Below are 13,420 nucleotides of genomic sequence, written 5' to 3' on the forward strand. Positions count from 1 at the left end.
CCAGTGGCAAGACACCCACTCCAGAGACTGTGGCCTATCACTCCCCAGGACCAAGCACAGGGCATGTTGCCCCCTCCAGAACCAGTGGAAAATTCACCCACTCCAGAGACTGTGGCCTATCACTCCCTAGGACCAAGCATAGGGCATGTTGCCCCCTCCAGAACTAGTGGGAAAGTCACCCACTCCAGAGACTGTGGCCTTCCACTCCCCAGGACAGAGCGATGGGCATGTTGGCCCCTCCAGAACCAGTGGGCAAGTCACCCACTCCAGAGACTGTGGCCTATCACTCCCCTGGACCAAGTACAGGGCATGTTGCCCCCTCCAGAGCCAGTGGGTAAGTCACCGACTACAGAGACTGTGGCCTATCATTCTCCAGGACCAAGCACAGGACATGTTGCCCCCTCCAGAACCAGTGGTCTTGTTTCTGCTCCCAGCTGAGGTGCCTCCCCTCCTCCCGAGGTGCCTGTCTATTAGCCAACTGATGCCCCTGCAGTGTTCTCTCTGTGTTGATGCAGGTGACAAGTGGGGCCTTGGACTTTGGCGTGTGGACATGTGGCCCACGTAAACTGAGGACTGGGCAGTGTTCCTTGTTCTGTACATTTGTAAATATCTGTTACATCGGCTAACTTTTTTTTTTTTTACTGTGTTGATATTATTACAATCACTTTGGTAAATGTGTTTTCTCCTTGCATTATTCAGCCGATTTAGGGGGATTAACTTGTTTTCTTGTGCATCTGGTTGTGTGTATGGGGTGTGTGTATGGGGTGTGTGTATGGGGTGTGTGTTGTGCGTGTGTGTGTCACTCTCTTTCTCCTCCCCCCTCCCTTGTATGCTAGGGTGCTGTACTCACCATCGTCGTCTTCGCCGGAGTTGGTGTTCCTAGTGGAGAAGAACGTAGAATATCATCAAAAAGACATGCAGTTCGGGTTCCATGGTGGTGTGGTTCTTCCCTGTGTCTCCAATGGTGAGTCCTTTTCCTTCTGAGCTCAGTTTCCGCCAGGCTTTTGATGTCGTTGGTACCACCCTGGAAAATGTGGCAGATTGTTTTTGTGTAATACGGTGGGCGGAACTTTGACTTCCGCCTGGCTGTGGGCAGCTACCACCGTGGTGGCTGTTGTTTCCACCCTGGCAGTTGGTGTGGTACATTGGCTGTCTTTCTGAGATCTTTCCGCCATGGTCATAATTGGGTGGTAATTACCGCCGGCCTGTTGGTGGTATTACCGTCACTTTATCACAGACAGCCAGGGTTGTAATGAGGGTCATAGGGTATTGAGTGTTAGTGTAAAGTGAGAAGAAAGAAAAAACCTACTCTACCTAACCCCTAGTCTTTTAGAAAGAGAGTAAAAGAATAGATTCTGTACTAGGTATATATTTGTTTAGATCTAGGTATAAAGTACACTTTCCTGTGGAAAGCATCGGTGAAAGAGTGATAAGGCAATTGCAAGTAGTTATCCCACCGCTGCACCACCAATGTCGGAGGCTGGCCTGGTTTGTAGTGGGTACCAAAGGTACTTAAACTTTATACTAGGTCTCTTTATCCCTTATTAATGAACTGTAGTCAGTGTATAGAGTCAGGCTGTCTAGGGGTAGATGTAGCTGAGCGACCAAGGCTTATCTAAGAGACATGCAAAGCTCATGCAATACCACTGTGGTCACACAGTACTTACACACATGAAAGAAAATACTCAGTGCTTCAAAAATAAAGGTACTTTATTTTTAGTAACACAATTCAGAAAATACCTTAGAAACTATACTCCCATAAGCGGTAAGTAATATACACAGTATATACACTAGAATGCAGAAATAACAGTAAAAACAGTTAGAAAACAGTGCAAATAGTGAAAATAACAATAGGTTGAAATGGGCCTATGGGGAACACAAACCATATACAAAAATAGTGGAATGCGCTAGTTGGTTTCCCACCTAGGCAAGTGTAGTGTGTAGAAGGGCTCTGGGTGTGTAAGAAAACACCAAAGGTAAGTAATAGAACCCACCCCAGAACCCAGGAAAACAGGAGTAAATCACAGTAAGTTTCCTACAACAAAAAAGAAGTTGTGATAGAAGATAATGCAAGATCCAGAAGAGACTGCAAGACACCAACAATGGATTTCAGGACCTGAGGACGTGTAGAAGAAGGGGACCAAGTCCAAGAAAAACTGAAGAGTCCAGGGAGAAAAGGAGCCCTGCTAACCTGGATGAAGGTGCAAAAGAAGAACTACTGGTGAGGAAGAACAGTCAGTACTGCACCCAAGAAGATGGATGGTGGTTCCAGGGTGGTGCAGATGATGTCCCATGCCGGATGGAAGATTTGAGTCTGGTTTCCATCGCTGGATTCCTCCAACAAGCCTTGGCACACGCAAAGCACGCGGTTAGTGGAAAATTGCACTCCCCGGGACCTGGTGGCCTCTACCCAGCAGAGGGAGACAGAGGGGGCTCTCAGCATTTCAGAGAGCCCTCAGAAGACCAGGCAGCACACACAGGAGTCCCACAGCATGGGGACAAAGAAGGTGCAAATGGAGGTCCACGCAGCATAACACAAAGGGATCCCACACTGCCGGAGAACACTCAGGAAGCTGTGCATTGCAGGGTGGAGTGCTGGGGGCCTAACCTATGCTGTGCACGAAGAACTTTGTGGAAGGTCACACACAAGCCTTGGCAACTGCAAATCATGCTGCACAGGGTTACTGTCTTGTGTGAGGAGGCAAGCTCATACCTCTTCCAAAGTTCGACAGCTGGACCTTGCGACTGTCAGGTCACTTTAGTCCACCACCCTTGTTGCTGGATCCACATTTGTCATCAGGAGAGGGGACCCATGCCACTGGTCATCGCTTCAGAGGGGTGCCTGCTGAAGCAGGGAAGTGACTCCTTCGTTGTAAGGGAGATTCATTCGCTTCTTCTGGTGCAGGCTTAAGACAGGCAGTCCTCAGAGGATGCATGACCTGGAAACAGTTGCAGTTGCTGGCAGGATCTGAAGATTCAATGTTGCAGAAGTCGTCTTTGCTTCTTTGTTGCAGTTTGTAGAGTTCCTGGAGGGTCCAGATGAAGTTTTGTTGGTAGAAGGTGAAGTAAAGGATGCAGAGGATTCCTGATGGAGTCTTGCAATCTGAATCTTGGGAAAACCCCATAGGAGAGACACTTAATAGCCCTGAAAGGGGGATTGGTCAGCTACACAGGTGAGCACCTATCAGGGAAGGGCTCTGACGTCAGCTGCTGGCACTGGCCACTCAGATACTCCTAGAGCCCCACCACCTTGGAATCCAAGATGGCAAAACCCAGGGACACTCTGGAGGGGCTCCAGTCACCACCCCTGAGGTGGTGATGGAGAGGGGAGTGGTCACTCCCCTTTCCTTTGTCCAGTTTCACGCCAGAGCAGAGACTTGGGGTCCCTGAGCCAGTGTAGACTGGATTATGCAAGGAGGGCACCATCTTTGCCATTCAAAGCATTTCCAGAGGCTCTGGGAGGCTACCCCTCCCATGCCTGTAACACCTATTTCCAAAGGGAGAGGGTGTAACACCCCTCCCCCAAAGGACAGCTTTGTTCTGCCTTCTTGAGCTGCTTAGGCATCAGGAGGGCAGAAACCTGTATGTGAGGTGCCAGCAGCTGGGGCTACCATGAAAACCTCAGAAGACTGGTATGGCAGCTCTGGGGGTCCACTGTGGAACCCCCAGCGTGCATGGAATTGTAAAACCAATATTAGAATCAGTGCTGGGGTACAATTCCCAGGTGTTAGCCACCTTACATGGCCTTATGCTAGTGCAGGGGTGCCCTCACAGACAGGTACTTTGCACCCAGCCTTTAGGGTTTGAAGGCCTGACATATAGGTGACTTAAAAGTGACCTGGTGCAGTGAAAATGGCTGTGAAAGGATGCATACACCATTTCATGCAGGCTGCAATGGCAGTCCTGCAGAAGCCTTTGCATGGGCTCCCTATGGGTAGCAAAAATAATGCTGAAGTCCATAGGGATCCCCTGGGTACCTAAGTATGATATACTAGGGACTTATAAGGAATGACAATTATGCCAATTTGGATGAAATACTGGGTTACCAGTATGTAGTGACAATTTTAAGATTAGAGAGGGAATTAGCGCTGGTGTCCTGGCTAGCAGGATCTCAGTGACACAGTCAAACACACTGACAACAGCGAAAAATTGGGGGTAACATGAAAAAAAGAGGGTACTTTCCTACACTGTTGCAGCTAGGATTGAATATAAACGTTCCCCAAGATGAACCTATGGGCAAAGCAGCTCTCAATGCTAGTTAAAACACACATTGTCATTCCTCACACCATATGCACATGTTCCCTGGTGCACGCACAAGCCTGAAAAGGCAGGTTCGACACAACCTTTAAGAACTCCACAAAGGTCAAGGATGCCCATACAGGTCTGCTGTGTCAGGTTCAGTATATTTATGAAAATCCTGATGTGCAAGTGTGCACATACTGGCAAGTTGCGCCAGGCTCAGTATACATATGAAAACACCAATGTGCAAGTGTGCACATTCTGGCAAGCCATGGTAGGCTCAATCTATCCATGCAAACCTCAATGTGCACGTGGGCACATTTAGGTAAGCCATGACAGGCACGGTATATACATGAAAACACCCATATGCAAGTCTGCACATATAGCCCAGCCAGGCCACACTAAGGCCCATATTTATAATTTTTGATGCAAAACTGCGCCAAAAACATTACCGCCAGCTAACGCCATTTCTTTGCACCGTGCAGGCGTCAGATTTATACTATGACGCATGGCGGCGCAAACCACAGGAGTGAGTCATTTTTATTTTTACTCAAACCAATGCGTCACATCGTAAAGGAAAAACGATGTTAACGCGGCGAAAATGATTGTGAGCTGGTTTACGATGCCGCAAACCGGATACGTGCCGCAATTGCGTCAAAAAGCGCCACAAACACTGCAAAATGTGCATAGAAGAGCCAAACTGGATCCCAGATGCTTGCACAGACCCCAGGAAGATGAGAACAGACCAGGAAGCAGCCAGGAGGACCCTCACAAGACCCAGGACATGGAGAAGAAGAAAAGAAAGTGTTGCTTCAGTGCATAGGAGCAGGAAATGCTGGTTAAAGAGGTGACGGAACACCAGCACCAACTGTTTGTCACCTCAAAGTTGCCAATCAGTAGTAGAGAGGCAATATGGCAACAAATTGTTGACAAGATCAACAGTGTGGCAGAAGTAAGGAGAACAGTCATGCCAGAAACGCTGGCATGACTGCAAGCGCAGGACCAAGGAAAAGATGGCCAGGAACAGAAAGGCAGCACTGCAGACTGGAGGTGGGAGTCCAGCACCGCAGGAGGCCCTGGACCACATGGAGGAGATGGTTGCAGCCGTCATCCCTGAGGAGATCGTCACAGGGATTCAATGACAGGACAGCGCATACTACCAGGAGACAACACACATGCAGGGTAAGACGGATGGGTAATTAAATTGCACAAATGTTAACTGTAAGCGGGGGTGGACATACCTACTACACAATGCATGTAAGTCATGAAATTCAGGGAGGGGGATGAGTAAAGGGGCCCGGCACGGGGGCATGGCCTGTTCTGAGGAAACCTGGGGCACAATACTACACAACACCAACAACCTTTGCATGGGGGTATGCTGCCATGCCAAGGATGTAGCAAAGGTAAAGCCAGGCCAGGAGGGCAGGGTACAACGTAAAGCTGGCAGCCCGTCACACGTCAGCCAGTATTCTCCCTACAGTAACTAGGGCCCAATTAACAACCTCTGGCCATACCTGCAAGTGGAATGTAACATTGACAACAGTTGCCACTACCACCTCTGCTGTGTGTGCAGGTCAAGTAGCTAATGGCAGTAACGTCCCCATGGATCAAACACACCCAAATTAGAGGGTTCAGGATGACAAAGTTATCAATCCCCTGAAATCAATACAAACGTCCCAATCCAGTCAAATGTGATTGTCCAAAGTTGCTACAAACATCAGCCATTGTCATTAACATTAGGAGGTACACAGCACTAATGCCATAGCCATGCTGCATATGTCAGGGTCCACCCTGTACCTGGGTCACAATAGCTCCAATGACACCATGCAACATCCCAAATGTCATACTGATCAGGCAACAGCATTGAGGGGGAGGACACATGTAACTGGTTACAGAAATACACCTGCACAGTCAGAGGAGGAAATGGAACACTGCTATGACTATCAGTGCAATCCAATGTACTACACATTCCCCAACATCAGCAGTACACATTACCAATGCTGACATCCATATTGTGCTATAACAAAGCTTTACATATAAGTGTGGTGCTAGTGCCATCAAACCACCCACAGCCAGTGAAAGGCCTCACCATGAGAATGGAAGTAGACGGAGGGTTGAGTAGGACAAGAAGGTGGCAATTCACAGTTTGGCCTGAACCAACACCTAGAGGATGTGATGCTGACAAGTCCACAAACTGACCACAACACATGTGACATGCAGGTGGGGCATAGGCCTGGGAGAATCCTAATATTAAAGACATGAACAATGAACAGGAACCAAGATCACAATGTGAAAATAATCAGAAGGCAGGCGTGTCACAATACAAAGCCCACAACACAGACACACTAATTGTACCACATCTCATTGCAGAGGGCGATGGCTCTCCTGCAGATATGCCTGCCCAGGACTACCCTGATGACATGGATGACGAGCTGACAAATATCAGCCAGCAGACCCTCCAAGATGTCCTTGGAACCCTCCAGACCACACCTTCAGTCACAAGGAGGGGCACAGAACTAGCAGCCATCATAGAGGACCCACCCACCACCCCAATTGTATGACCTGCCAGCTCCAACACAGCTGAGGACTCTGACGACCTTGGCACCAGCTTTGAGCATACTGTAGTTGGAGTACAGCGGGAGCTGGCCAAGGAGGTGCGGTGGGGAAGCAAACTATGGCAGCCAGCCTAGAGGGGGTGCGTTCGTGCATGATGTCAACTGAAGAACAGGCAGCAGCTATGCAACGGCGAACAACAATCTTGCAGGAACTTGAAAAAGGTTGAAGGAAATCAGCACAGCTGTGATAGAGTTGACCAACACCTACAACAACAATCCTGTCAACGCGTGCACAAATGCAATATTGAACCTCTCAGGGCCAACCTGGCTGCCTACCACCGTGATGTGGCTGCTATTCTTAAGAACCAGCAGCTCCTCCTTGCTGCAGTACTGCCGTTAAGACCCCCACAGTTAGCAGCTACCGGGATGTCTGACTCCACGTCTTCAAACACTGAGGTGTGTGTTGCCCTTTCACAACTACCACCACCAAGGGCAGAGGAGACTACACACACATCAGAAGATGAAGACGTGGAACAGATTACCTTCACCCGTAAAAATACCCGGTAGCATTAGTCCCTGCCACATGGCCACCTATTACCAAGGTCCTGTGCTTTGTAACATGCCAGTCTTACAACAACTGTACTCAAGCACTGTTCTTCAACCCACTGTTTATCTTGTCACCCTGCCCTGTGATTGTCTCTCACTAACTCATTGGCAAATCCTGTCCCTCTGCACTGTCTGACCCTTCACCCAGCATGTCCAATGACATGTCCTTGTGCACTTGTGTAGGATCACAATGGAAGATGTCACACTAATGGACTCACAATCATAGACAATGTACATATAGCACTACAGCACTTTTAAATAAATAGCACTTACACAACAACTTTGTCTCTGTGTAATGTGACACATCAACTGTGATGGCCATCAGTGATGTTAACCTCAGGTCAAGGATCATTGATTGTGTATACACCTGACCTGAACAAATCTTGGCTGATAATTATGCACAGTGGCCTGGATTGTACCATCATCTGCCCTCCCTGAGGGTTATTTCAGAGGAAAATATAAACTATACACCAAAATGCTGTGTTGTACAGAATAACGCTTCCTCAAGGGATGTCTAAGCCAGAAAATAGTGCCTTCAATTTTTACTGAAAGTCAAAACTTACGTATGTGACATTTTCCCCAATTTTTAGCTAACACACACCAAACAGCATGAAGGGATGTGTATGAGTTTCCATACAAATAAGTGACCGGGCTGAACATTGTAACAAATGATAGCTGTGAGTTATGTATACCATACTACATGAGAGCATACTACCACTCACCTTATAAGGATTTGCTTGAACATCAGGCTGCAGGCAGTCTTAACATAGTGTCCCCAATAGCAAATCTGTTAGCAAAGTATGTGACATTGAAAACATACATCACAAAATAACCACACTTTGGGATCCATAGTAAGCGTGAGTGGTGGGTGCAATGGATGGCTGAATCTTAGCTAAGTAGCTTTGGTGTAGCTGCCAATGTAACAGCTTATTTTGGATATGGTTGCAGCATGGGAAAAAAAAGCTAATACAAAAGAGACACTGTTCACTCATGGCAAGGCCCGATCTACAAGCATTTGACACATACTGTAAAGGGTTACCTAGATATTTATTAAACAGTAAAAACAGAAGCTAAAACCAGGGGAAACACCTTACCTAACCTAAACTACTCTAACTACACATTACCAACAACTGTCCCCAACTAACCTAAGCTAAACTTACTTATCACATTTAACGAAACGATCTAAACATCAACCCCTCACCCCCCTTATAAGATGGGACACATGAAGGACAACATATACTAACCTAAACACATACTATCTTATACTAAACAAATATAGATTTTTTGTAAAAAACAAAAATGTATTATTATTATTTTTTACCATTTTTTAAAACCCCAAAACCCCAACATCGTCTACACACATAATAAAAACAGTTGTAAAAAGTATGATACCCCCACCCCCTACCCACTACTACTAACTAAACTAACAGCCTATACTAACCTAACACTAAGCCCTCTAAACCTACTAATTTAAAGAACCAGGAAAGAGAGGGAGGGGAGGGAATCATGGCTGACTATAAGCCAACAAGTTGGCCCTATGCAGGGTCCTTTTGATGGCACGCACCCTCCAATTCACTTGTGCCACCTCCTGCTGCAGTCTGGTCATTTTATGTAGGACACGGTCTAAGTTCTGTTGCATCTGGCTAAAAGCTGCAGGGTCTATGACTGCAGCAGGGGTGGTCTGGGTGCCAGTGGATGAAGTATGGGCCCTTGTCAGTGCCATGTCCTTAGGCTGAGGTGCAGGTGGTGCTGTGACAGGTGTTGGAGCTGTCGATGTTGATGGTCCAGCAAAGGTCCCTGCTACTGTTGGTGCCACCTGGGAAGTAGTGGTGGTGCTGGTGGTGGTGGCAGTGGTGGACACGGAAGGGCCCCCTTGGGCAAATGCCCTCCACACTCCGGAGGCTCTTTCATGGCAATATCGTCTTGCCATGTTGCGGCATCCAGAATGTGGCGGTAACGCATTGCCCTGCGCTGAATCTCTCGAATCTGGATGGGAGTCATATTGGCAGCTGTTAAGACAAATAGAAAACTAAACATTAGGTACTTCACTGTGTGAAATGGCTCAAGCAGAAAATCAGACATTACATCTAATGTACCTGAAACAGCCCATATCATCATACAGATCAATGATCTGTATCTGTATCAAGTTCAGATCAATGATTGTCCCTGAGGAAGTACATGGCAAGCCAGCCTACACATGTCCTATCGTCCTATCGTCAAACAACACATCCAAACCCTAAAAGATGGTGTAGTGTGGTTAGTTTTACGTATTCATTGCGCGTTAGTTTCAGGCTTTAGGCCTTTGTGCACTTTGCCCTGAATATATTTTATTCATTTGCTGACAGCTTAGAGCCTCTGTGCACTTTGCTCTACATGCTTTTTATTAGGCTTCGTACTGTTATTTTTCAAATAGCCAGTTCTACAGTGTTGTTTTTTATTCATATCACACTGTTTTGCCTACTTCAGCATTGGAGTTCTCCATAACATATTTACTCTGTGCTTCAGTCAAGGATACAGTCTGGTACATTGCCGATAGACGTGGTAGGAGTTTAGACTTGGCATTCCTGCGTAGGGACATTTTGTGATCACGATGACATGTTAGTTATAAAATCACTTCCTTGTCCCAATACACGCAAGAGGGAGATTCCGACCAGGGAACCACAAGTAGACGCTGACTGCCTCGTTGCAGAGGCTGAACCAAGATCACAGGTCTTTGCTCAGGTATGAGGGCTGATGTCTCCACAGTGATTCTAATAGGCAAGCTAGAAGCTTAACATGCTGTGCTCTAAATAGAACAAGCAGAGGGAGAGTAGAAACTGTTTGACAATATGATAGCTTTGTTCTTATGTTTTACTCTCCTGGTGACTATTACAATCCTACTGTGTTGTATCGTTCTGGTTATTGCGGCTCACGCCTTAATATCTAAAATACAGTCGTTTTATTAAAAAACATTATATAAAACTTATACTGTCTTTGTCATTTGTATATGAGATCATATTGGAAATAAGAGAGTTGATTTAGATCTGAGTAACCACGACTTCCCTGAGAAGTTCCAAAGATGTCATGTGCTCGGCTGCCGAATCATTCCTTCCACATTGGAGAAATGAGGCACTGCTAGTTAGCCGGAGCAAAAACCGGATTTAGGGTGACAGAGTTCTTTACACGTGGGTCAGACTCAGTCCCCCACACCGTTATAGATCCTGCTACCTAGAAATCCAGTAGTCTCATTTAGAATAATGAGAGCCCACGCGACAATGGGTAACAACTGGAATTACTTTGGCATTATTGTTCAGCTACTTGCCAGGTAAAAATCATGCTGCAAATCCTCCACCACTGACAGGCCAACAAATTTCTATGTGCTTGATGGCAATCTAGGGCCACAAGATCTGTGAGTTGTAAATGGAATTGCCATTATAGAATGCAGGTGCTAATCATGAGTGGGTATCCTAGGTTTGGACAAGTGATTTACAAATTTACATGTCTGTGTACCAGACTTGGATCATCAGTCCTAGGTACACTATTCACAACCCTACGCCTGTGCCTGAGGGGGGGTGGACAAGCAACTAATAATTTCTAACAACAAGGACACCCAGGAAGCTTTGGAAAGCTGTAAATGGGTTTGGCCAGCACACCACAGGTAAGGAGGAACTACAAATAGGATACACCCAAACCTTGGACAATCCCATCAACACTTATCTTTGGAAATGCAGACCATTGTCAACATCATTTCCTACCAGTAACCCATTACTTACAACAAACAGATAGATGCAAGAACACCTCTGGCCATGAGCTGCATGCACACCTAGGCCATTGTACTCAAGTGCCTCATACTCGTAGCACAACATGTGGAGCTACGTGCTGCTAGGAAGTCAAACATACAGTCAAACATGTTCTTTAGTGAATAGGGAAGCTGAAGTCTGTGGGTAAGACTTTGGCATCCCTATTCTGGGAGAATCAGGGTCTGCCTTGCTGACTAAATCACTAATATGGTCCACTGCTGCATTTTCTGATCTCAAGTTTTAGCCACATAACTCATCCCTATTCACATTGCCGTGCCTACAGGACTGACCTAGAATCCCAAAATATGATAATACGATAAGGATTGGCCAACTCAAAGATGGGGAAAAAAATTATACTCCACTCAAGGAACAAAACAGATCATTGACCAGTGCATCACACCTTGCTATGTGTCCAACACACAGGAGTCAATCACACATCACCAGCAAACACAACACAGAACAGAAATAGCAACACTTAATGGAGATGTCTGGGTCCGCAAATCGAGCCACTTCTCCAATAGTGTAGGGTGCAGGTCCACCTGTAAGGCATGGAAGGGAGAAATGTGCTCAATGTCTGTGCACTGTACAACACTTCAAAATACAAATACTATGTGTAATATGAACTCAGAAAGCAAAGCCTCTCAGACATGATGATACTGCATCCTACATACCACTGCAACCATGTGCAGACCCGGGGACTCCAGTGAGTGATACACACATATCTGCACACAGATACTGGCCCTAACTACCATGTGGTGGCAAACATGCTCCTTTATTAGTGAGCAGACAAATTCATGGAGTGTATTGCTCTCATCATGTGTATCCATGGGAGACATGCAAAGCCACTTTCCGTGAGGACTGCAATACCAGTCACCCAGACATTGTGACTAAGACCAATTTTAGACACACAGGTACAATGTACAGAGGGCCAGGGAGACTTGTTAGCCCTAATTTTTTATCATTTTCTTAATTTGATGTATCACAGCTATGGTGAGTTGCACCAACCATAGAAATATGAACCCGTGTGCATACCTTTTGCCAGCCATCCCTAATTTAAATGTGGCACTACAAACTCAAAATATCAGTCTAAGATGTTACCTGAGGTAAGCTATAACTTGTTACGTATGTGTCAGAATCAAGTTCAGACATGTATCCGAAAACAATTGAGGGACACATTATTTCTTGAAAATTTCTGGATTTCCAAGATATGTTTCCTGATACTCTCACAGACCACACATGAAACATATGTTTGAGCCACATTGCCATCATCAATTGACATGAAGCCAGCACTAGTTTACAGGCTCCTGTTGTGTTTTGAAAGTTAGTCTAGCTTTTGCGTCAATAAATGACGGTAATGTGTAGGGAAATTGTATACCTCACAGGCAACTGTGGCCCATATCTACACATATTTTGCACCGCATTTGTGTTGCTATTTGACACAAAGGCGGTGCAAACTTACAAAATACAATTGTATTTTGTTAAGTTTGCGCCGCTCTTGCTTCAAAACAGGTTGCAATTGCGGTGCTAACAAAGTAGAACTATGGCCCTGTATGTTTCACTAGCATTCCACATGTTCAAAAACATTGCCGGCAGCATATGAACAAATCAGCTACTGTCACTACAGAGCATTTAAACATTCACATTACTCTGATTTGTACTCACCAACAGGGCCACCAATCACAATCCCCAGGTGGTCCAGCAGGTCTTGCTCCCTGGCAACAAGGTCAGCCGACCGGTGCTTAAGCTGGTGGTCATTGTGCGGTGTGTTGTATATTCTCTGCAGATGGTACAACACCTTTGTCCACCGGAGCCTCCTTGCCTCTGTGTGATAGCCTTGGATCACACGACCACCTGCCTCTATCATCAGGGGTAGGAAGTGGCACACCAGCCAAATAAACCCATCCAGCTCCTCCTCTCCGATCCTGCCAAGACGAGGCCTACCCAACATTATTGCACAAAATAAAAGAGGGGATAGAGGGGTACAAAGGAGAATAGAGGGAAAGTAGGACAGGAAAATGCAAAATAACTAAGAACACAGCCCAATTATACCCAAACTACCACTACCCACAACAGACTCCCAACACGACAAATGTTGACAACACAAATGACCGAAAAAACACTCAGACAGATACCACAGACAGTTATTATACACAAAAAGACAATTTAAAGACCACACTGGAGACAAAATCACAAAATGTACAGAGAGACACGTCTAAACACAGCCACACAGTCAGGAAATAT

This window comes from Pleurodeles waltl, chromosome 3_1 (assembly GCF_031143425.1).
Source record: "Pleurodeles waltl isolate 20211129_DDA chromosome 3_1, aPleWal1.hap1.20221129, whole genome shotgun sequence".
Lineage (NCBI taxonomy): Eukaryota > Metazoa > Chordata > Amphibia > Caudata > Salamandridae > Pleurodeles > Pleurodeles waltl.